This window comes from Nycticebus coucang, chromosome 20 (assembly GCF_027406575.1).
Source record: "Nycticebus coucang isolate mNycCou1 chromosome 20, mNycCou1.pri, whole genome shotgun sequence".
NCBI lineage: Eukaryota > Metazoa > Chordata > Mammalia > Primates > Lorisidae > Nycticebus > Nycticebus coucang.
Genome location: NC_069799.1, coordinates 40,474,384 through 40,499,993, shown reverse-complemented (window position 1 = coordinate 40,499,993; position 25,610 = coordinate 40,474,384). Strand labels below are relative to the sequence as shown.

General features: G+C 43.3%; 1 protein-coding gene and 1 pseudogene across 3 annotated transcripts in view; one reads left to right on the top strand and one right to left on the bottom strand.

The window, feature by feature from the left end:
* CCNY (cyclin Y) overlaps positions 1–25,610 on the top strand; it is a 231,397-nt gene that overhangs the window by 101,766 nt on the left and 104,021 nt on the right. The window lies entirely within an intron of this gene.
* Positions 15,389–16,988, bottom strand: LOC128572377 (elongation factor Tu, mitochondrial-like; annotated as a pseudogene).

The following is a 25,610-nucleotide window of genomic DNA, read 5'->3' as shown; positions in this document are numbered from 1 at the left end:
TGATGTATTTGTTGGTATTGGGGTGTATAAGACAGTGTGGTGTCTTGGAAGAAATTATGGCCTATTTTCTCACATGAGGAAGGGCAGGGAGACAAACCGGGAGCTCATATTATGGAGAGAATGACAGTGTGAGAATCTTCTTGGTATATCAGTAATGTGAAAGCGTGAGTCATGTGGTGCATTTTATTAATATAAGGTAACACTGATTATCTAAGCGCAGGAGAAGGAGCATTGGAGTTCAGCCAGATGAACTGTGTTGTAATCCTGGCTCCATTACTTACTGTTTTACTTTGGGAAAATATTTTAATTATTCTCTGCTTCAGTTTCCTGAGTCATAAAATGAGAATAATAATAGCTACCTTAGAAGACTGTTGGGATGATTGAATGAGATTATGTGAAAGAAGCTAGGAGTGTCTGATACATAGTAAGCTGTAATAAATGGGAATTCTCTAAATTTTGTAAGTAAATAAGCAAGATTTCTGTTTTACCTTTGAATGAAGCTTTGGAATTCAGTCAGATCTTCATGTAATTTTCATATCACTTGATACAAAAGTAACTGAATAGACTACATTGGACTTTGGACGTAAGATTATGATATTTTTGTTTGAGTGATTTTGTAATACCATGTTAAGTATTATCTTTTTCTAATAAAATATCTAGTAAAGGATATATATGTCATCCATTGAGAGAAATAATTTGTTCCTTCCAGTGAAACCTTAAGGTCACAAAATAAAAATCTCCTTAATATGAAAACAAAAACAAGGGCACATTTTGGCTTTCATAAATTTAATTATGGTTAAGTTTGTAAATTAACACATTTTCTGAAAAGTAACTGTTCTTTCTAAGAAGACTCCATTATTAAAACACAAGGCTAATCTATTGCACAGCATAGGAAAGGTCAAGTACTCCAATAAATGTTTTGTCTCCTAATTATAGAGATTTCTTCACCTTGTGTAATTTTAAAACAGACAGGTAACCTTAAGAGAACATCTAGTTTAATCCTCTAGTTTCACAGCTGAGAAATCTGGTGCTCACAGAGGGCCACAGCCAGTCAGAGGCAGAGCCAGGCTACAGCCTGGCCCCTGAGTCTCGCTTGAGTGGCCTTCAGAGGAGGCAGTTTACTTCAGGACTCTGTGTGTTTATTTGCTTGTCTTTTTTGTCAGCACCTTTTTATTTGATCCTTAATGTATGGGATGTGGTAAAACATGATTAGATATTTTGGACTGGCCTGGACACCAGCTGAGTGAGGATTCCGATGTGGTGCATGGTGTGTGGTTAACACTTCTTTAATATACTGCATGTAATCCAGAGTGGCTTATTTTTCCCTGAATCTCTCCCTCTCCTTCTATTGTAAAAACTTTTGAATGAAATAAAATATTTTTTCCTTTGTAATCTTTTCTTAGCTTTTACATTTATTTTTCAACTTTACAGCTTTTTGCAGCCTTTTAATTTTTATTTACTTAAAGAACTTTTGGGGGCTTCTGTTCCAACCTTTAGTACCATAAGATCTCACATCAGTGTAATTATTTGCCAGGTTCTTGTCAGATAGTGACCACTTCTGTGAAAAGATGTGGAAGGTGATGTTCAGTGTTGCAAAGTAGAATAGTAAAGCAGATACTTTAACTATTATGGATAAAAAGTTGGAAACACAGATTTTCCAATATACGATACATATATTAATCTTGGTTCCACTGTCTCAAGAAATCATTGTTTTTGAAAGTGACATCTTTACCGTAAGAATTGACTGGTACTGGCAGTATTTCCTTGGATGTGAACGTGAGAGCTGTCAATCTTTCATTGTCACATTCTTGTGTCTGACACAGAGAGAAAGGAAAGGAGACTGCCTGTGAATTTTCTTTGCTATAAAATAATCTTCTATTAATTCATTCTCCTTAGGGTATTTTTAAAAAAAAGTGACACATAGCCTGAAGGCTGGCGCAGCCCACATTGCTAATGTGATTCTGACGCGGGCACTCATGATGAGTTTGGTTTGCCACAAAGGCTCTAAGTCTGGAAAGACTGGCCCAGTGCCGTGAGTTATTATGTTGTCTCCCTCTGTCTGAAATGGAGTTGTGTGTAACAGGTTCAGGGGAAAGTGGTGGCTATGTAATGTTTTATCCTCATGAATTAGTTATGACCCTTTGGAGAGGGCCCAGCTGGGGACATTGTGGAGTAGCGTGTCCTCCTGGGGAAGGAGACTGACTGTTGATTAGACAGTTCTGTCTTGTTCCCACATTTGGGACTAAAACTACACAAAATGCTTTTACAGTTTTAGAGGCTTTTGCACGATTTAGCAAATGGTGTCCAAAAGAAGTCCTCAAAGGGCAAATGAGTTTTGAACTTTATTGTCTTGGAGTGTAACTACACTTTCCTCTTATGTGGCCCTTGTCAGATACCTTTTTTGGAGGGGGAAGATTATTTTAAGGACAAGAATCTCTTCTCGCCAGGGATGCTTTGAATGAAACCAGTACATAGGTGTTTCGGAATGACTCTTCCCATCTGCCTTGATTGTATCACAGTTCTGAGAATGATCGCACTTTCCCTTCAAGCCGAGGCAAGTCCTCATCTGTGGCTGCTGCTCGGGTCTAACCTCTCTGCTATCTCAGGCATCCTGGATCTGTGTTTCTCTTCTTTCTTCAATTTGTACCCCTTACTCTTCCTTTCTGCTCCTTAATGTGCTGTCTTCTGGCTTCTTACTTGATTTTAACATATAAAATGAACAGAAGTGTCCATGCCAAGTGCTGCAGGGTGGTGAGCTGGGGAGGGTGGGGAGAGCCTGAGGGAGGGAGGCAGGTGGGGACACATGTTCCTGCCCTGTAGAAGCTGACCTTCCTTGGGGAAATGAGATGAGACAGCACAGATGCGTGTTCATCAGCCTAAGAGATGACAGGGCATAGGGTCTGTTGGGGCCAGAAAACAGAGGAGGTGATTAAAAACAGAGAGTAGGAGACTGGGAGTCAGACATCCTATCCCTACCCCTGCCAGGGCCTTCTGTAGCCACAGGATAAGGCACTTACCTCCCTGGTTATTACTTTCCCTGTCCGTACAGTTGTGAAAATAACTACCCATTCTGCCAGTTTACTGGCTTACGTGAAGGTGAAATAAGACAGAATGTACAGAAAGGCCCCTCCTTAGGGATTAAGCCCAATATGTAGAATAAACCTGTCCTGTATCCCTGAGGGGGAGTCTGGCCTAGTCTGTCTCATGGGCCCACTGGCTCATCTGCATGGAGGGTTGGTTCTACCTGAGGATAAGTAATAGGAAAGATTATTATTATTATTATTATTATTATTATTTTGAAACAGAATCTCACTGTCGCCCTTGGTAGAGTGCTTGGCATCACAGCTCACAGCAACCTCAAACTCTTGGGCTTAAGTGATTCTCTTTTCTCAGCCTCCCAGGTAGCTGGTACTACAGGCGCCTGACACAACACCCGGCTATTTTTTGGTTGTAGTTGTTATTGTTTAGCAGGCCCGGGCGGGGTTCAAACTCGCCAGCCCCAGTGTATGTGGCTGGTGCCCTACCTGCTGTGCTATGGGTGCCAAGCCAGGAAAGATTATTTTTGAGCACATTGTATTGTAGACTACAATACTTATGTTTATTTTAAATTTACAACACATAAAACATGGCATGGTCAAGTTGCCATCACATCTCTGTGCCCATGAGTTTCTTATCGACTTACTTTTGTCCTTTAGGCTGTTGCACTTTGAGGACTGTTGGTAGGGTGAAAGGCTTCTGCGTTTAGGAGTCAGTGGACTTGTGCTCAGATGCCCTTGCTAAGTCTCTTTGATACTCAGTTTCCTCAGTCTACTAGAGGCTGTCAAACTCTAAATTTGGGGGACAATTCTATGCGATAATACCTGGCACATGATGATGGGGTAGGATATTTTAAGTTCTCCTGATTACAATGGTAGGAGTGATGATGGTTTGCTCTTCCTGCAGTTCTGGAGAAGAAAATTTGTTACGGGTGGGGTGGTCAACAGAAGTTCCTGGAAGTAAGGAAGGTAGAAGTTGGGTTATAAAAAGATCCCATGTGGATAGCCAAGGAAAGGGCGTTTCTGAGAGGGGGGCTGGAGAGGGGCAGGGGCTAGGTCAGCCTCCGTGGGCAGGAGAACCGGCTGGAGGGAAGCGTGGAGTCACTGAGCCTTATTGCCAGGGAGAGAGGCAGAGGGGTGTGTGGGTGGCTGGTGCTTACATGTCCCCAACCCTCAGCAGGTATCGAGGAGGACTAGATTGGGGCATAAAGTGATTCCTGCCCTCCCTTTTATCAGAGCCAGCCCTCCTCAGCTCTTCCTCCCGACTCTGGTATTGGGTTTTCTGTAGCTGTTGTTGCTTGCTTTACCCCTGTACTTGGCTGAAGGGTTTCCAGTTTGTCTCTGGTGGTAACCATGAGGGGGCCCGTTTCACCTGAGCTGACTGAGTTACCCCTGCACTTGGCTGAAGGGTTTCCAGTTTGTCTCTGATGGTAACCATGAGGGGGACCCGTTTCACCTGAGCTGACTGAGTACCAGCCCTCACGCCCGCATCCTGTGGCTTGGACCCTAGCTCCAGGGAGGAGTGCTGAGACGGTCACCTGTTCCTGAGGCTGGCTCTGTCACAGTGTGCAGTGGAAAGATGCCCTGTCCTCTTACCCACATGTGCTGTTCCTCTGCTTGTTTTTGAGTTCCTGGGATAAATGTTACCTTTTTAGAACTAGTGCTGGCTTTGATTTCTTTCCATGTGATGCAAATGGAAATTTCAAAAAGCTTAACATGAGTTAATCTTTCTCCTGTTCACTCCTTCCCTATTGGTGACCTAATTGCAGGTTTCTAATCTGTAATATTTATTTCTAAGTTTTGTATTTGGCATCACTTTATGGAACTGGGTCTATCGTATTTGCCCTGTGTCGTCAGTCAAAGGCCTGACGATTTGAAATCATACTTTTCCCTAGCTGAGGCCTTAGGGTCAAAATTAATAGAAAGCTTTTCTATTTAATTATTGTTTCACTATTAAAAATATCCTTTAAATGCAGCTAATACGAATATAGTGAGAATGAGCTTATCAAGGATGTCATAAAGTCTATAGCCATGTTAAGTAAGTGAACACCGCGCTGTTACTGAAGCACTGAGCTTTAGCTGAATCCCTCCGGGTTTTGTCTTCAGGTTGGGAATTTTTCACTTTCCTTTAAAAAGTCTTAAAATTAGATTAAAAATGGAAAGGAATGAAAACAGTATACGAGAAACTTGTCCCCTTTCCCTCACAGCCTCCTCTGGCCCCCAGGTGCCAGCTCTCTGCTTGGAGGCAAATTCTCTCACCAGCTTCCACGTGTCTCTCCAGGGAAGTCTCTGCATTTGTAGAAGTGCAGATATAAATGCATGTTTATCTTTATACAAATTGTGGCCTGCAGTACGCATGGCCTTGGCTCTGCTTATCATCCATACGACATGTCTTAAAGGTTCTTTTTGTATCTTGTATGTAAATTTCTAACCTTTTTAATAGTTATGTGATAGTCTACTATATGGATGTATCATCTTTTATTTAACTCGGTCCCCTGGTCAGTAGACATCTAAGTTGTTTCCAATCATTCATTGTTATTCAGTAAATGTTTTTGTCCATAGCAGGTTGTTTGGTTTATGTGAGAACAATGTAATTGTCTTAAATATTTCCCCTACCGAAGACCCTCGTCAGACAGTGTTAAACTTTTTGCTTCAGCTGTCAGATATAATTTAGAAAATTCAAGAGGAGGTGGAAAGCATTTTTATTTCCCTGCCTTCCTCCCTCCCTCCCTCCTCTCCTTCCTTCCTTCCTTTCTTCCTTCCTTCCTTCCTTTCCCAGTTTGGTTCCTTCTCCTGTCACTTCCTTTCTGTTTAAAAAACTTCCGTTAGTCATTCTTTTGAGGCTGGTGAAAGATTGTCTTAGTTTAATGAGAATATCTTGATTTCCTCTTCATTCCTGAAGGATATTTTTTGGTAGCTATGGGACTCCTGGTGACAGTTTTCTTCTAACCTCTGAAAAGCATCTTGCCACTTTCCTCAGGCCTTGGTGTTTTCTGATGAATGATCTGTTGGCATTCAAATTATGTTTTCCCCTGTAGGGGAAAATTTAAGAATTTTTCTGTCTTTAGATTTTAGTTTAACTATGATGTGTTTTGATACGGATTTCCTTGGGTTTATTCTATTTGAGATTCACTTAGTTTTTTGAATCTATAGGTTTATGTTTCTTGCCAAATTTGGGAACTTTTCAGCCATTATTTCTTCATATACTTTCAAAAGCCCTGCTGCTTTCTATCTTTTTTCCCTTGGAACACTGATGATAGGAATGTTTATTTTTTTGTCGTAGTCCCACCAGTCCCTTTGCCTCTATTAATTTGTTTTTATTCTAGTCTATTTTTCTCTGTTGTGAGTGTGGGTCATTTCTTTCATTGTTTCTTTCAAGTCAGTGAATCCTCTCTCCCCTCCATTTTGCTATTGAGCTCATCTACTGAGCTTTTTACTTCTGTTGTTCTTTTTATTTTATTCCTTTTATTTTTTGGAGGCAGAGTCTTGCTTTATTGCCCTGAGCTAGAGTGCCATGGCCTCAGCCTCCCTCACAGTAACCTCAAACTCCTAGACTCAAGCAGTCCTCTTGCCTCAGCCTCCTAAGTAGCGGGAACTACAGACACATGCCACACAGCACCTGGCTAATTTTTCTATTTTTAGTGGAGATGGGATCTTGCTCTTGCTCAGGCTGGTCTCCAGCTCTTGAGCTCAAGTGAGCCTTCCTGTCTCAGACTCCCAGAGTGCTAGGATTCTAGGCATGAGCCACTGTGCCCAGCCTGATGTTATGTTTTTTAGTTCTGACATTTCCATTTGGTACTTCCTTATATGCAGTACCTTTTCTTTGCTGAGACTTTTCCCTTGCTGCTATTTTTTCGTTTGTTTTAAGTGTGTTCATAATTGCTCATTGAAGAATTTTATCACAGCTGCTTTAAAATCTGCCAGATAATTTTAACATCGCTGTCATCTTGATGCTGGCGTATATTGTCTTCATTTAATTCAGTTTGAGATCTTCCATCTTCTTGGTATGACAAGTGATTTTTTTTCATTGAAACATGGTCATTTTCTAATGATGTTATGAGATGCTGGATCTTATTTAAATTTTCTGTTTCAGTTGACTTACAACATCCGCTCTGGCAGATGAAAGGGCACTGCCTTTTACTGCCAGTTGAAGACAGAAGGAGGGTGGGTGGGCTTCTTTGTTGTAGTGAGTGGGTAGTCCCACCTTCCCGACATGGTCTGTATGGATAGTGTGGTGGGGTTGGGGTTGTTCATTGCTGGCCAGTGGAGAATGAAGGTCCCAGCTCCTACTTGGCCTTTTTGGACCCTGCCCTGGCAGAGTGTTGGGCCATCTCGTTGCCACTTTGGAAGGACAGAAGTTTAGGCCCCACATGCATGGGGCTGTAGTGTGTGTGGATGAGGCTGAGGCCACAGTCTTGTGTTTGGTACCTATCTTGAATAGAACAGTTATTGTTTAAAAGTTTTCTGTCTTGCTAGGTCAGCCCCTTTCTGTTCCTTCAGTAGAGAGAGCAGGTTGCATCTGTTTGTGTTTTCAGATTGTCTGCTACTTCAGCTCCAATCTAAAATAGGCAAAAAGAAAACCCAGGGAAGTCACTAGGGATCCTGGTATCCTCATCTTGTCCCCTTTTTTCTTTCCACCTTTCAGAGTCATCATAATGTTTGTTTTATATGTAATGTCCAGGGATTTTAGTTGTGTTTAATGGCAGCAATAGAGAAGAATAGCCCTCCTCCATCCTCCTGGGAGAGGAAGTGGTCTGTGTGTTCTCTCTGACCAGGGAAGTCTGAGTCACCGCCAGGTGTCCGTCCTTGGCTTTCCCTTGCTGGACGTGCCTGCATTTCACCCTTTCCCCCAGCCATGAACAAGAAGAAGGAATCTGTCAGGGATAGATAAAGGGTATTCGTCGTGTGTACCCTGGGAGTAGCCTACCACACTGAGAGAGGACTTCCCCCTACTGTATACTGTAAATCTTTGGAAGCTGGGCTTCTTTTTCTTTTTTCCAACCCTCCTTTAAAAAATTATTTCAAAACTTTACAGGGGTACAGATGTTTTTGGTTACATGGGTTATGTTCGAGTGGTATTCCACAGTATGCAAACACCACATTTTGTCAATCCACTCAGGAATTGATGTGCACTTGGGTGATTCCACATCTTTGCAATTGTGAATTGTACTGCAATAAACATTCAAGTGCAGGGGTCTTTTTGATAAAATGACTTCCTTTCCTTCTCATAAATTCCCAATAGTGGGATTGCTGCATCAAATAGTAGGTCTACTTTTAGTTCTTTGAGGAATCTTCATACAGTTTTCCATAGAGGTTATACTAATTTGCAGTCCCACCAACAGTGCATAAGTGTTCCTTTCTCTCTGCAACCACGGCAGCATCTAGTGTTTTCTGTACTACCTAAAATGATTTATAGATTCAGTGTAGTCCTCATCAAAATACCAACATCATATTTCACACATCTATAAAAAATTATTCTTTGTTCATGACCAGAAAAAAGCCTGACTAGCCAAAGCAATTTTAAGCAAGAAGAACAAATCACGTTATCAGACTTTAAACTCTGTTCCAAGGCTATAGTAACCAAAACAGTCATGATGTTGGCCCCCAAGTATGGAGACTTAGACCAATGGAACAGAACAGAGAACCCAAATGTAAAACCATCCACTTAAAAGCTAAATGATCTTTGACAAAGCAGACAACAACATATAGCGGGGAAAAGGAGCCTCATTCAGTAGACAGTGCTGGAAAATTGGATCGCCACGTGCAGAAGATGGAAACACGATTCATTAACTCTTACCAGGCAAAAAGTTGATTCAAGATGGATAAAAGACATAAATATAAGGCATGAAACCATAAGAATTCTAGTAGAAAATGTTGGACAAACTCTTCTAGCTGTCAGCCTAGGCAAAGAATTTATAAAGATGACCCCAATGGCAATCACAGCAAGCACAAAAATAAAGAAATTGGGCTTGATTAAATTAAACGCTTCTGAACAGCTAAGGAAATAATCAACAGAGCAAATAGACAACCTACAGAATGAGAGAAAATATTGACAAGGTATGCGTTCAGTACAGGGCTAATAACCAGAATCTATAAAGAATTCAGCAAATCGGCAGGAAAAAAATGCCATTCAAAAGTGGGCGAAAGACGAAACAGAAGCTTTTCAAAAGAAGATAAATGACCAATAAACATGAAAAAATCCTCAATATCACTAATCAGGGAAATGCAAATTAAAATCACAATGGTATACCGCCTTACCTCAGATAGAATGGCTTTTATTAAAAAATACAAAAATAAGGCCGTGCTTGTGGCTCAAAGGAGTAGGGCACCGACCCCATATGCCAGAGGTGGCGGGTTCAAGCCCAGCCCCGGCCAAAAACTGCAAAAAAAAAAAACAAAAACAAAAAAAAAAACCACACACACAATCTGGACTCTTTTTCTTTTGAGACAGAATCTCACTTTGTTGCCCTTGGTAGAGTGTTGTAGCGTCACAGCTCACAGCAACCTCAAACTCTTGGGCTCAAGTGATTCTCTTATCTTAGCCTCCTGAGTAGCTGGGATTACAGCACTGGTCACAATAGCTATTTTTAGAGATGGTGTCTTGCTCTTGCTCAGGCTGGTCTGTAACTCCTAAGCTCAAGCAATCTACCCGCCTTGATCCCCCAGAGTGCTGAGATTACAGGTGTGAGCTGCTGTGCCCGGCTGCGTTTCTGGACTCTTAAGGCTGCCTAGTACCATGGAAGAATGCTGAAATCAACTCACAGGGAGATTAATAAGTAAAAGGTTTGTTTACCATGCACATGGACAGAATCTCAGGGTAATCACCCAACATCCCAGTGAAATCCAGATATTTTTATGCTTGTTCTTCTGGAGGGGAGGGGGGATGAGGAGTACAGGTAATGCTGTTTGGGGCAACAAATGATTCTAGGGAGGATAAAATGGATGGGGGAGACAGATTAAGTCTTTGCAGATTAATCTAAGAGGTGTTAAATTTAATTAAAAATAGTCTTTATATCAGTGAGTCATATTTTGGGGTGAAATTTCTGAGCTCCTTTACCTTGCTTAGGGCACATCCTAGCCCACTTTTAATCTTCTGAAGAAGGCCTAGGAATTCCTAACTGTTCTCTGTTACGGAATATCATATGCATTTCTCAAGGGAAGTATTTAATAACTTCCAGTGCAATTTCTTGATTCTCTTTAGATCAATGCTCAGAATCCAGAGGTTTGATAATACCAAGGGCTGCCAACTCATCTCTGCAGAGCCAACACTGTATGGCTCAATCTCTGGCAAGCCTGCCCCACCTGTAACTGCCCACTGTACGCTCAGATTGCTGTGTGGCTGCATTTGTCACACATGCACCAGTATCAGGAAGGATGGGGCGGGGGAGTGTCGGGGGAAGCAAATGCTGACTCCTTCTCCTTGCCAGTAAAAGTCATAGAAACAAAATTAAACAAAAGCCAGGTCTCTCTGTTAATATCCACAGATCCAGTTTTGCCAAGAAAGGAAAAGAAAGAGTGAGCTAGTATTGAAATGAATGATCATCTTGTCTCCTTAGCTTGGAGAAGGGCACTCGAAAGCACAGATGCTGTTCAGAGGTCCTACAACAAATACAGAAAATAGCCATGGGGGGCCGTAGTCTGGCAGTAGTAGAGGCAGAGGAAGAGGCAGTGAGGAAAAGGGAGTCACATCCATTTATTTTTATAACCACTCAGAAATAATGAGAAATGTCTCATGTATTGGCCTAATTAGGGAATGAAGTGACTTGTATACATATGATTTTTTCCTGAGAATTGAAGCTTTCCACTTTGAATGCTTGAACCTTTGTGAATTTTAACTATATTTGGCGGAAGTCATTATGATGTAGTGAAAAGAATACTAACGGGATGGTAAGTCCTTGGGTGTATCATTTAAACTTTTAGTCCCAAGTTTGTTCATCTTGTGGACAAAAATCCAAACTCTGAAATAATTTAACGAGGTTTGTTCTGAGCCAAATTTGATGACCATGACTGGGAGCCATGCCCAAGAGTCTTTTTTTCTTTCTTTTGTTCCTTTTTTTTTTTTGAGACAGAGTCTCACTTTGTCACCCTTGGTAGAGTGCTATGGCTTCATAGCTCACAGCAGCCTCAAACTCTTGGACTCAAGTGGTCCTCTTGCCTCAACCTCCTGAGTAGCTAGAACTATAGGAGCCCACTACAATGCCCAGCTATTTTTAGGGACAGGGTCTCACTCTTGCTCAGGCTGGTCTTGAACTTGTGAGCTCAAGCAATCCACCTGCCTCGGCCTCCCAGAGTGCCAGGATTATAGGCATGTGGCACTGTGCCTGGCCCATGCCCAAGAGTATCGAGCAAGTGGACTTGCTATGACTGGGCTACCCAGTTTGATTTCATATATTTTAGGGAGACAGGAATTACAGATAAAGTCACAAATCAGTACAAGGAAGGCATATATTAGTTTGGCCCAAAAAGGAAGGACATCTCGAAACAGGGAGGGTGTAAGGATTCTCTAGTTGACAATTGGCTGAAAGAGTTAGGCTTTGTCTAAAAGCTCAGGAGTCATTGTAAAGGAATGGATGCTTGAGTTAATGTATCATGTTAATTCTATCCTTCATGTGGTGCTATACAGGCTCAGGTTGAGAAGTAAACCACATTGTGTTGGGTTAATAAACCCTGTTTAGTGAGATTTTAATCATTTGTAAGAGTGACTCACAAGGCACCTTTAGAAAGGAATTTTGGGCAAAGAGAAAGATCAGCGTTCAGTCCTTAGTCTATAAAAGGAGGTTGCAGATCACTGAGGTTCGTTCCAGTTCGGAAATTGAGTATATGGCACACACAATGGGTACAGATTTTAGTACAGATTTTTTTTCTTTTTTGAGACACAGTCTCACTTTGTTGCCCAGGCCAGAGTGCCATGGCATCATCATAGCTCATAGTAACCGCAAACTCCTGGGTTGGAGTGATTCTCCTGCCTCAGGCTCCCAAGTAGCTGGGAATACAGGAGTGCCCCACCATGACCAGCAAGTTTTCTCTATTTTTAGTAGAGACAGGATTTCCCTTTTGCTTTGTCTGGTGTCTTGCTTTTGCTCAGGCTGGTCTCAAACTCCTGAGCTCAAACAGTCGCTTCTGCCTTGACCTCCCAGAGTGCTAGGATTATAGGTGTGAGCCACTGCTCCTGGCCCCGTGCAGAATCTTATAAAGAAAAATTCAACTTGTTATAGGAAAGAAAAACCCAAACTAATGTGTGTTACTGATGGCCCAAAGTACATGGCCTCGAGAGGTCCTAAGAAAATGTGCCCAAGGCTGCCAGGTTAGGGTTTGGTTTTGGTAATTACACATAAAATCATAAGTGAATACATGGAAGGTAAGCATTGGTTTAGCCCCCAAATGTGGGACATCTCAGGGTGGGTATATAGGTGGACTCAAGTGATATGCTAATTAAGTTTATGACTGCAGACCTGGGTGAATCTTTGCTTTACATGGCCTTGAGTCCTGTTAATGATTTAGTATCTTATGTTACAAAGAGTAACTGCAGAAGGGGGCGTGACAAGGTGCATCTGACTTCCCTTCTCCTTATGGCTGGAACTCTGTTTTAAGGTTTTTCTGGGGTCCCCTTGGCCAAGAGGGGGAGATCTATTCATTCGGCTGGCGGGAGGGGCTTAGGATTTTTAGTTCACAATCTCCTTGATTCATCATTTAAGTGTGCTGAAATATAGAGCAATCTGTAGCCCGTAGTGAGTTTTTTTCTGTGACCTTCAATTGGCCTGAAAGGCTACACTCCTAAGAACATTGCTTTTAAAAATTGTATTTGTTCCTGCTTATAGCAATAGTAAATGCTTACCATAGGAATTTGAGAAATTGGGTACAAATGCGAAGAAAATAATTCACTTAGAATCCCATCCCTCACATTATCACTTCTAACGTTTTGTGTATTTTCTTCCAGTTTATTCCTTTTCATATTCTTTTAGATGCTTACGATCATCTCGTATTTGTAGATTTCCCCGCATTCTCCCCCTTCCACACACACCACTTAATACCTTCTCATAAGCATTTTATAATCATACTAAAGTTTTTTACTCCTTTGGAGTCCAACAAACTTGAGTTCAAATCCCAGTTTTTCTACCATTATAGCTGGTGACCTTGTGTACTTTTCACCTACATAAGCCTCAGTTTTCATTTGTAAAATGAGGATAAAAGTACCTTCCTTTATGTGTTTCTTTAAAGAGCCCCATTAGGACTTTATAAGCTACTACCATACACAAAACGGATCGACACATATTCCATGTATGTTTTCTTTTCTATTTTTTTTGAGACGAGAGTCTCACTTTTTTGCCCTGGGTAGTATGCTATGGCATCCTAGCTCACAGCAGCCTCAAACTCTTGGGCTCAAGTGATTCTCTTGCCTCAAACTCCCTAGTAGCTAGGACTACAGATGCCCTCCACAAGGCCTGGCTAGTTTTTAGAGACAGGGTCTGGCTCTTGCCCAGGCTGGTCTTGAACTCCTGAGCTACTGCACTTGGTCTAGCATGTATGCTGCTGAAATTGTGTGCAAAATAAAGTGAGGAAGGACAAAAACAATTTTCATGTGAGCAAAGTGCATGCATTTAAAAATACGTACGTTTGGATTATATAAATGACTTTTTTACTTTAGGATGTTAGAAAATTTTTTGAGATAATTAGCATGGCAGGATAAGAGAGTCTTAAATAAATAATATATCCCTATATTTCTTCTGTACATGGATAGAAAGAATGGAACACTGTTGTTTCTTTTTAAACCAGTATTTTGAAAAAGCTGTATGTAATTATTTCCTGTTTCTCATGGCATTTCTTACTAGCAGTTTGTAAGAACTAACGTAGTGAGTGCCTCTTTACTTAGAAGAGGGCAGCTTTGTGTGAGATATGGGAGTGAAAAGAGAGGGGACTGTTCCAGAAGCATCTGATGTTGTTTCTGATACTCCCTTCTCCACACCTTTGAAAAATCAGTTTATCATAGACATTCTTATTTTTCCTGGGGAAGTACATCTGTACTCCAAATACCCAGATGATCCCCAAACGTATTTGTCCAGTCTTGGTCTTTTCCTAGTTCTGGAGCAGAGGCTGGCAGAGTTTTTCTGGAAAGGGTCACTTGGTCTGTGTCATGCTGAGCCTTGCCCTTGTGCCTCAGAAGCATGATGCGGAAGAACAGGCCTTGTTGCTCCAATTCAGCTTTTCTTACAGACACAGCCTGGGCTGGATTTGCCCACCTCCACTCTAGACCCTTGCTTTTCATGGAGGAGGACTATGCTCTACTTGTCTTCAGAGCAACCTTTGCATTTTTGAGTGTAGCTTTTACCAGTTGTCAGCTCACAGCATAGCTCTGGGAGTGGTCATCACCTTTGGGAAGAGAAGAGACTTCAAAACAGCTCCTGGAAAGATAGAGAGATTCTGAGCAGCAGAAATGATGTAGCCTGAAGCAGATTCCCACATAGAATGACAGATAATTGCACACCCTGGGATTCTAGTCCTTATAATCTTTACTTCTGATAAGCATCACATACCTTTGTTAGTAATGCTTGCTAATTATGTTGTGAGAGAGCTAGTTTAACTTATAAATTAAGCTGAAATAGGTCTAGATTTTCACATGGCATCGCTCTTTTAAGGCATGGGTTTTCACACATCATTTTGTTTTAGCTATATTCTCGTGAAGTTGTTTAAGGATGGGTGCTCTTACTCCCATTATATTGATACAGATTTTTTTTCTCCAGCTGCAAGTATTGCGATTGCCAATTCAGCATTCATTCCATATTATTAGCAGCACTCCCCTGCAAGATCTCATTTGCCCAAGATAAGGCAGAATATTCCTGTAAGGAGCTACAACCGGGCCCCATTCCTGTGAGGGTGGGGAAGATTCTGCAACACTGACAGGTGTTTTGGCCCACCCCTTCTGAATACTGCCTTGTTTTATCATGTTGCAGAATGGAGCTATTGTAAGCTGAGAACAAGTTGGCTTTTAAGCTATTGTTAGCAAAGAAGCAAAAGTAGTCTTTTTTGAAATGACTTAGAAGGAGCAGTGCCAGAGGAACAAGAGCTCTCCCAGATGTTAAGTTTGTGGTCTTTCAGAGTAGCACTGAGTTTCTTTTTCTGTGTATCTGCACTTCGTCTGCTTCTTATTTCTTAATTTTAGTGCTTTATTACTATAACTTTAGTTTAGAAATTGGGCTACTATTCAGAGAACAGTTTATTGGCCTTCCTCACCTGGTAGACCACCCCTCCTGACCAGAGGAAGTAGTGTCCTCCTTGCTGCAGTCTGTCAGGTTGCAGCTCGTACCATCAGGGGTACCAGGAAAGGGGACACTGACCAAAGCAGCCCTAAATGCCAGAGAACCTGGGCAGAGGTCCACAGACTCAACTCCACTTGATGTGCTTGTCCTCCTCAGTCATGGTTGGTGTGTCAGTGACAAGGCCGGTGCCAATGGTCCGGTTGCCATCTCTTAGGGCGAAGCGCTGGCCTTTCTCTACGATCATCGGCTGCTGCAAGATCGGGGTAAGCTTGTGGTCTTCCCCAGGCATGGCAAGCTCCAAGACCAGGCATGGCCTTCAGAGTGTCTTCCTTCTAACTATAATGAAATGTTGCTGACTTCCCAGGAGGCAAGATAATACGACAGGCCAGGTCCCAAGTCAGGGAGAACATGACAGGCATGAAGTGGGATACAGAGGGCTTGTGGCAACCACGCTCCTCCTCGCTAAGCATGTAAACCTGTGCCTCCACCTTCTGGTAGGGCTGGATGGAACCAGGCTTGACCATGATGAGGCCATGCCTCAGATCCTCTCGCTTCAAGCCTCGAACCAGGGCCCCAGGGTTATCCTCTGCCTCTGTCCTCTCCGAGCTTTTGTAGAACATCTCAATGCCCGTCACCATAGTGCAAATGTTCTTGCTATGTCCAAGCAACTCATACTCGTCTCCCTTCTTTAAAATGCCACGCTCTAGTGTACCTGTCACCACCATGCCCCGGCCTGGAAGGGAATAGGACAAAATATCAAAGACCATGGGCTAAGCTTTAACTAAAAAAAGGGGAGTGCGAACAAGCAGTTCTTAACCAGGGATGGAGTAAACTGACTCAATAGGCAGGAGGAAAGGCTTCTCCAGGTCCCGAGTAGGCACTGGGATATAAGTGTCCACAGCTTCCAGAAGCTTCTTCACAGACTTCAGGCCTAGGTCAGGGTCACAGTGCTCAAGGGCACAGAGAGCAGAGCCTACGATGACGGGGCTCTCGTCTCCTGTGTAGCCAAACTCATTGAGCAGTTCACGGATCTCTAGCTCAACTAGTTCCACCACCTCAGAGTCCTGCACCACATCTGCCTCGTTCATGTACACCACGACATGCCCTACTCCAATCTGCTACTGTTTGGTCAGTAGTAAGTGCTCTCGAGTCTGGGGCATGGGGCCATCATTGGCTGCCACCACCAGGGTGCAGCCATCAAGGGGAGCAGTGCCTGTGATCATATTCTTAACATAATCTGCATGACCGGGGCAGTCTGTGTGAGCGTAGTGGCGGGTGGTAGTGCTGTATTCCACATGGGCTGCATTGATAGTAATACCCCGAGCTCGTTCCTCAGGGGCATTGTCAATCTCCTCATATTTCTTGAAGTTGGCCCCACCTCCCTCTGCTAGAATCTTCGTGATGGCCGCAGTCAGTGTGATCTTGCCAAGGTCCACATGGCCGATGGTGCCCACATTCACATGGGGCTTGTCGCGCACGTAAGTCTTCTTGGCCTCCACCGCCAGACCGTGGCTCTAGACCAGCTGCAACAAACCCTGCAGTAGTGGGATCGGACCAGCACTGAGACCGCTGAGGCGGGGCGTTGCACACAGCAGGTGGCGGCCGCCATCACAGTCATATTCGAGCCCCACGTACTGGGTATCGGGAGCCCACACCGACAACAGAGAAAGGCAGAAACTGGACTTCTAAATGGAAAAAGCAGTAGGTTAGTAGCATAAACTTAATAAGAATTGTGGTGTTTTTTAAGGTACAGAACTTTTAATAAAGTCAATTTCAATAAATGAAGTTAATTACCTTTCTACTCATAAGAAGTGTGTTTTCTCTGGAAACCAAACTTGGCTGTATGATTTAGGATGATCATACATAGGAGAATATGCATGAAATAATTGTGAAGAGCTTAGATTCATTGCTACATTTTGAATACTGGTTTAAAAGTCAGAGTAAAACAATAGTGACAGTGGATATCCCTGGACATAATAGTGGATTAGAAGTGTGACTTAGCCTGCATGACCAGTGGAGAGTGTCACTCCTGTCGTGTAGGGCTGTGTCCTGTTTTGGGGCTTTGTGGATCTCTTTAAGTCAGGGCTCGTTGCTCTTCAAGGGCCTGCAGTGGTGATGGGAGAGGGGGCGCTCATTTTCAGAGGTGATTAACAGTTCCAGGTGGCAGAGGCTAAATGTCAGCCGAGCTGTTTGGATAAGCACTGCATGTAAAGGAAGGGGTGTCCTCCTGGGTCCTCTGAGTAGAGGCACTGGATGGGAGTTGGGTTTAAGCAGAAAAGAGCACAAGTGCACACATAGAACAGGGGAAAGAGGTCTTCCCAGGCAAGTGGACCAGTGCGAGCAACCCTCTGAAGTGAACATCAGTCTGGGCTAGGGCAAGCTATGCTGCTGGATGCTTGTTTTTATAAATAAAGTTTGAGAAAAGCCACACCTATGCACTTACATATGGTCTGTGGCTACTCTTTTACAAGGTACAGTTGAACAGTTGTGGAAATTGTATGATCCACAAAGCTTAAAGAATATACTGCCTGACCCTCTGTGGAGAGTTTGCTGACCACCAATGGAGTGGTTCATGAGTAAGTATGTCAGTTTGGTAAAGTGGAAAATTTGGATATATAGAAGTGGTGGTATGTGTATAAATTAAAGTTGAAGAACTAAATGAGGGACAAATTAGGGAGCCTTGAGTATTAAGCTTAGAACTTTGAAGTGGAAATAATATGAGTCATGAAGTAGCAACGAAAATAATTTTATGGTTGGGGGTCACCACAACATGAGGAACTGTATTAAAGGGTCGCGGCATTAGGAAGGTTGAGAACTACTGTCCTAAAGGGTCCAATTTGTAGTTTGAAAAACACTGTACTGTGCTCTGTGACTGACAATTCATGGAGCACATCATCTTTTCCTCTGTGTTTGCCTTTTTTTCCTGCATGTGGGTAGAAATCCGGCAGTCTTTCCTCCTGGCAGTACCTGAGTAAGACATAAGGAAGTTAAGTACCTTGCTCAAGGGCATGTGGCCCTTAGTGGTCCAGTTGGGACATGGCTACCTCTGGGGCACTCCGAGGTGTGGGGCCTCAGCACCACATTTTACAGTCCAGCAGCATAGAAGCCATTCCAGCTTCTGTTGTTCTGGAGGGCACAAACACATCAGGAGGATAACCGCATTGCCTGCGGGAAAGGCTCCAATGTGCCTGCTAGGTATGGGTTAATGGGGAGGCTGTTTCCTGGTGTGGACTGTGGGCTCCTCAAGGAGGTATAGCACAGCAGCCGAGGAAATCAGGGTGAAATGCCACTTTGCCCCTTCCAAAGGTGGGACCTGATCATGACTGGGGAGAGAGGAGTGGAAATCGGTTAGGGAAGGCACATGTTCCAGGCTGCTGGAGGGGTCCGCTCAGGTAGTCTGTTTGCTTCTCTTGGGTCTTCTGAAGCTCAGCCGTTTCTACTCGCCTGGACCTTCACTTAGCCCCACATGATGTGCTCAGGCAGGTGGTGTGTGCCCAGCGTGGTGGGCAGAGGCCTGTGCAGTCCCTGCCACCACTGGTGATTCGTCCTCACTAAGCTGGGAGGTGTGCTGTCCTTTTTGCCAGAATGGTTCTGCTAGGATGAGAAAGGCCAGAGAGTGCTTGTGGAGGAAGCTGGCAGTAACTTCCAACATAAAGATGTGGATGACCAGCTGCAAAGACTATGTGGAAAGAGACATTTGCCTGGGGTTTTCAGGAGGCCCCCATGGCCTGAAAACCTTCCTTGAACGGCATGTTCCCTTTCACTAGATACAATAACCACTGAAGGGCTGCATCTTAATTAACTCCCCTGGCCTTTTCTAATTATGGAAGAAAATGCTTCTTTTCCATCTCCAGGTGAGGCTCACATCACTGAAATCAAAGCAAAGCGCAGACAACTGTTTCTATTCTCAAAGAACAGGTTCATTATACCATGCAAACAAGTAATGTTTCCTATTTTTAGCATGTGTTGATTGACTGGAATTTAAAAATAGAAATTAGGGGTATATTGTTGCTTTTGAATTTCTTGGAATGCTGAGAAAACTATTGTCTTCAAAATGCCTTTTCATCAAATGTGACAGATTGTGTGGGAACACAATGGAATAAATCTGGATTTCCCCCTTCCTAGTCTCAATAGCACAGGGGATCTACTGAGGGCCTGGGATCTACCAAGGGTCCTGGCTCTGCTTCCATCAAACAGTGGGAAGAAAGTGCTCCTCCGTGAGGTCTGACTCAACCAGCACAGGGAGGCCTAGGAAGTGAGCCTGCATCCGGGTCCTCCATATCCCAGCTCCTCCTGGGTGGTGGTCAGGTGGCCCACTCTGAGTTGCAGTTTCCTCAGGTGCACAAGTGGGCCTTGACAGCGCCAGGGCCGTGGGCGTGATGGAGCATTTACAAGGCTCAATAGTCATTGGCTCCCTGCCTTTCCTCTCATTCTTTCTTCCTGGCTCTTGAGAGGAGCTGAACCACGACCATAGTGCTGGGCCTGTGGCTTGTGGCAGATTTTATCGAACACGATTTACAAGGTTGACTGGCCAGGAAATCACAGGAACCCTTAGTGGGCCCCCGTAAAATTCATGTAATCAAGATGACTTAAATGGCAAACGTTACGTACTTCACTGAAACATTACAGTTTAATATATGTCCTGTCCTATTAATCCCCCTGCCTCAATGGCTTTGGTTTTGCAGGAGAGCAGGGGTCATAGTGTACACTGGTGTGTGTACAGAGGTCCTCACACATATGCTTAGGATTGTAGAGTGGCAGCCACCATTCACCAGACAGCTATGGAGAGACAGTCCCTGTCTTCTTCCCTGGGTGTCTGTCCTCGGTGCAGCCTGGATCAGAACCTGATGTGGCAGGAACACGCTTGTTGAGCACTCACATGGAACAGGAGAGAATTAGAATCCAGCTTCTATTGTGCGGGGCTAATTGCCTTATTATTGATTCAGCTTTACGAATGAAATGGCTTGTTTAAACATTTTTGTTTTTGTGATTGTTTTAATTTAGGTTTTATTAAACCAGGCAGCAGATCATTGATGGCAGGATTCTGGGGCACATTCATCTGTGTCTTCAGCGTAGCTTTTCTGAATGCAAATCTTGTCCATCTGGCTACCTATTAGCAGACTTGATTAAACTCAGAAACTGCTCTGCCGTGGTGGTTGCATCTCTTATCGTTAGTTATGCATCACATTACTTGTGTCTGAAGTGACCCTCAGAGGCCAGGGTATTCCCTTTCTTTATACTTTACCCAGAATCAGAATGTTTGAAAGGCAGGTATATAGTTACAGAATGAGGTAGGAAGTACATTCTTCCCTGGGTGTCTGTCCATTAAATTAATTAAGTACATAAATTTTTTCTTCTTAAACTCTGAGTTACATATCATGTCTGAAAGTGACTGCAGGTGACTGTCTGCTGATGGGTCAGAGGTCACAGACATGGCCTAGAATGGTATGCACAGACAGAAACACCTTCAGATTGGATGGGTTTTACATGGCTGTAAAGAGGTTGAATTGTTCTGCTTTCTCTGTCGTCGGTTAATATTATGCCATCTGATTGAAGTAGTGAACCAGGTTTTATTGGTTTTAGTTCTTTTCTGAAAATCCAGGGAAAATACCTTAGTTTTCACACACACACACATATATATATGTATATATTTTTTTTTTTTTTAGACAGAGTCTCACTATATCACCTTTGGTAGAGTGCAGTGGAGTCACAGCTCATAGCAACCTCAAATTCTTGGTTTTAAGCGATTCTCTTGCCTCAGCCTCCCAAGTACCTGGGACTACAGGTGCCCACCACAATGCCTGGCTGTTTTTTGGTTGCATTTGTCATCGATGTTTAGCTGCCCCGGCCTGGTTCAAACCCGTCACCCTTGGTACATGTGGCTGGCTCTGTAACCACTGTGCCGAGCCAGTATTCACATTTTGGTTTAGCTACCTAACCAAGGTTTTCTTACAGGTTGGTTCCACTGTATTTGTAGAATTTTATGTTCTTTTTTCCTGATATTTGAAGTATATCCTTTAAAAATTGTACTTAGTTTCTTTATGTGCTTTCTCTTATTCTCTTCCAGATAATTTCTGATTATATAGTCATGACTTCATGTTAAGATTTTTTTCCCATCTGCTTCACCTGTTACCCACTGTTAAAATTCAGTCAGTGTATAATCAGTGTTTCCTTTATCATCTTACGGTTATTTTGTCCACAGGTCTCTGCTGCATTTACTCTGCCCATTCCTTCTGTTGTTTCACTTCCTTGCTGGACGGGCAGAACTCAGACCAGGAAGGCCTTGCCCCCATGGTGTTTTCGCTGTTTTTTTTTTGGATGGAGGCTCTACCTTGCAAGAATCAGTTGTATTTGGATCATAAAATAGATCTGTATTTCATTTCCATATTGGATCCTGCACATTTGTTTTACTATGATACAATTTAGACTTTTACTTTTAAACTCCTATGGAGAAAGCATAAATATGAGTTGAGTTTTTTCTTAATTTTTTTCTTCCTGTTGTTTTAATTATTTCATTCCTCTTTTTGGTTTCTCTTTACCCTTTTTTTGAATGGCGAAGATACAGAGTAGAATATGTTGCATGTGTGTTCTTTGTTGTTTAAAAGAAAATTAGAAGCAGTCCCTCCCTTTTTCTTTACAAGGGAAAAAGTAGTATTTTATGTTTTCTGTCAGTACTTGTAATTGACTGCTGTAGAGGAAGTGGGCTTACAGGGGAAGGGGACAGTGTCCAGTGGGGTCTGGAGGCAGTACACATATAACTTGCTGCTTTGACGGCGTCAGACTTTCCCTCTCTCTTTTAGGGATCTCAGCTTTCCCCTGCTGCCAGTTTGTTGGAATTCTCTTTTCCGAATTTACTCTGAAATCTTTTCTGAATTTATTTATTCCAGCCTATCTATAAAGTTTGTAAAAGATTCTGCACTGTGGCTGTTGATTATAGAAGAGGAATTTTAATGAGATATATTCCTCATTTAACAAATATTTATTGAAAATATGGACAGGGTGGGGAGTTGGTAGGGGGCACCTCAGCATTTGCATTCTGGGTTAGCCATCTGACCAGCATTTTCTGTTAGGTGTTGTTCTAGGCACTGGGAATTCTGCAGGGAACAAGACAGAAGAAAGTCCCTTCCCTTAGAGGGTATGTTCCGGTGTGGGAGGGCAGGAAAGGCAGGTGACAAGTAAAGTAAAATAAATACTGTGATCTCCTTATCTTCTCTGTCTGTAGCCCCTGCTGTCTAGAATGTTATTCTAGAGATGTGGAGACCAAAGCCCACTCTGGATTGTGGGCACTGAGATTGCAAACCAGTACTTCCCCAGCCTGGTTGAGTGTCTTTTCCATAGGGTGGGGTTTCCACTTTCAGGAAACCATTTTCTTGCCTGAGGTGAATCCTCACACTCCTTTTTGCCTTCAGTTCTAAAGAGTGAAATCACTTCTTTTCTCACCTAGTAGTTGATTAAAAGCAGAAAATGTGGCTCATGCCTGTAATCCTAGCACTCTGGGAGGCCAAGGTGGGTGGATTGCCTGAGCTCAGGAGTTCAAGACCAGCCTGAGCAAGAGTGAGACCATGTCTCTAAAAAGAGACAGGCATTGTGGCTGGTGCCTGTTAGTCATAGTTACTTGGGAGGCTGAGACAAGAGGATCGCTTGAACCTAAGAGTTTGAGGTTGCTGTGAGCTATGACAGCACAGTACTCTATTGAGGGTGACAATATGAGATTGTCTTTAAAAAAAAAATGAACAAAAAAATAGAAAATGGAGGGGAAAATATTAGGGGGACAGGGAGGGAGGGAGGGGACAGAAAAGTTAAACCCAGAGGCAGAAACTGCTTACATTCCCTGAGGACCCCAAGTCTGAGCCAGAAAGAAGAGGACAAATACTGCTTAGCGCATGTAGGGAATCCCATCCCGTCTTCAGAAAAAGAAGCCTTAAAATAAAGTTTTAGTTCAGAAATGGTAAAAATAGATGGAAATCTGCTTAGATGAGATTCCTTTGTTGAGTCTGGAGAGAGGCAGACTCATTCATGTGCAGGAGAGCTGGAGCCAGGAGGCTCCTCGGGCTGGCATGGCACCTGGGAAGCCACAGGATCTTCTCCAGAGGTGTGGAGGAATGAAGTGATGCTTTTTCCTCAACACTGAGTGCTTGACAAGCTGGGTCTGAGTTTTATAGGGGCTGGTAGGAAGTAATAACGGTAAAGGATGTAGTGTTTTCTTGGACAGACTCCCAGGCTAAAGGAGGGGCTGAAAAATGGTGCTGTGCCCTCCCTGACTTCAGTGGCAGCTCAGCCCCTGCAAAGCCTGCTCTCGTGGCACCACCGTGACTTGCCTGGAAGTCAGGGAAGGGGCAGATGATTGATATATACACAGTACTGAATCATGCACTCAGGAGGGATACTTCGCTCTGGGTTTAGTAAGCATAGTTAGCTGATCTCCCAGTCCCTGGCTCCTTAAAGGAAGAAAAAAGAGGAGTGACTGATTCAGGTAAATATATATCAACATAGCCTAAAACAGCGTCTGACAACCCAGAAACAAAGACACAAAAGCATGAAGACTTCTGTTCATGCTTAAGGCATAGTAACAAAATCTTTGGATGCCAGAAGTGGCTTGCCAGGCAAGGGTCATTGTGTAATGGGAGTGGCTGGCTTTTGTTTCAGGCAGAGGTCCCTGATCTTCCTGGCCTAGAATCTGCCCACCACTTGGAATTGGAATTGGATTTCATGTAGGTGAAATGCCTGGGTATGTTGCTAGGCACAGAACATTCACTAAGTATCATGCTGTTGTTATTATAAATATAATTTGAACAGTCGGAAGAGAAAAAAGAAAATACTTTTAGGAGAAGCCCATTTCAGTACAAAATGTTTGTGGAACGTATTTATTGTTTTGTCCATTCTGTTATGTAAGGTTTTCTAGAGTGCTGAACGTGGCCTCATAGTACTGTGACATGGTACAGTTCCTTAATAAGCCTTAGCTGTTTCCTCCTTTCACTAGCTCGGGTTCACATGTTCTGTCAGTCACTTAGAGAGCATACGTGGCAAGTGATTCTCTGTGCCAGGCACTATACTGTGTATTAAGATGAACAGGATTACAGCGTTTGTCAGCAAAGGGGCTAGTGTGGGACTAGTGAAGGCTGGGCTCAGGAATCCACCCATCCTAAACTAGGAAGGATAGTGAAGTATGGTGGCTGAAGGAAGGGCTGAGGGGCTGAGGGTTGACTGACCCCACGTGGAGTGCTAGCCATATGGCCTGGACAGCTCCCGAGGCTCACTGGGCCTGGCTGATGGTTTTCTGTATGGAAACAAGGGGGAGGGTGATTTCAGGTTGTCACTTTTTGAATACTGTGCCTGAGGCTTAGCTGTATTAAAGAAAAAAGTTCTTCAGTGACAGTTGTTGAAGCAAGTAAGGTAGATTGGATTCAGGACCATCTCTTTAGGTAGAGGGACCACACCACAGCAGTGCGAGTTTGGGGTGTGGTGGAGGAGAGGATTGGGCTGGACTCTGAGCATAGCACTGGCAAGTGGGAGTTTATGGCCAAGGAGCAGGGTGGGGAGGTCAGTAGATAGAAAGTCAGTAAGAGGAAATGTAAGGGGTCGGATTCTGGCTAAACTGACCTCATAGGAGTCTTGCTGAAGACAGGCCAGGAGGATCACTTGTCACCTGGGGGATGGTATAGGATGGGTAGATTGAGAGTGGGACTTAGCTTCTTTGCTGAAACTGTAGTTTGCAAGAAAGTGCACAGATAGCTGGGGGAAGGCCCAGAAGTCTGGCTAAAGCTTGGTCAAGCAAAGGATCTTTGTCAGTTTCTGCTTGTCAGCCAAGCTTTAGGGTCATCCCCAGTGTCCTGGGGATTATTTGAAATACTTCGGACCAGTTGGTGAGAATTTGATCTCACAGTCTGTCTTACTACCTTCTTTCTATTATTTATTTACATATTGAGGTGTGAGCTGTTGGCCTATCAGTGGTTTTGTGTTTGAAAGTGGAAATAATGCCTGATTTGTTACTGAGCTGTCCCGGCCTTAGCAGCTTCATTTGCTGCTGCTGCTGCTGTTCAGTCCAGCCTGCAGATGTACACGCACATGTAGATCTTTTCGTGGGCTGGAATTTCTTGGTGCTTTTATGTTTCTTCCTCAGCATATCCCCACTCCTTGTTTCCCATCTCACACAGAGTTCAAGGCATTTGCTTAAATAATGGCCACATTCTAAGGCACTCAGTACTGGATACAGCTCAGCCGTAAACCTCCAGAAGTGGATTGAATAGGAATTTTGGTAATTAAATATGGATATTGCCATAATGTAATAAAACGATATTTTTCACTAAAATAACCATATTGT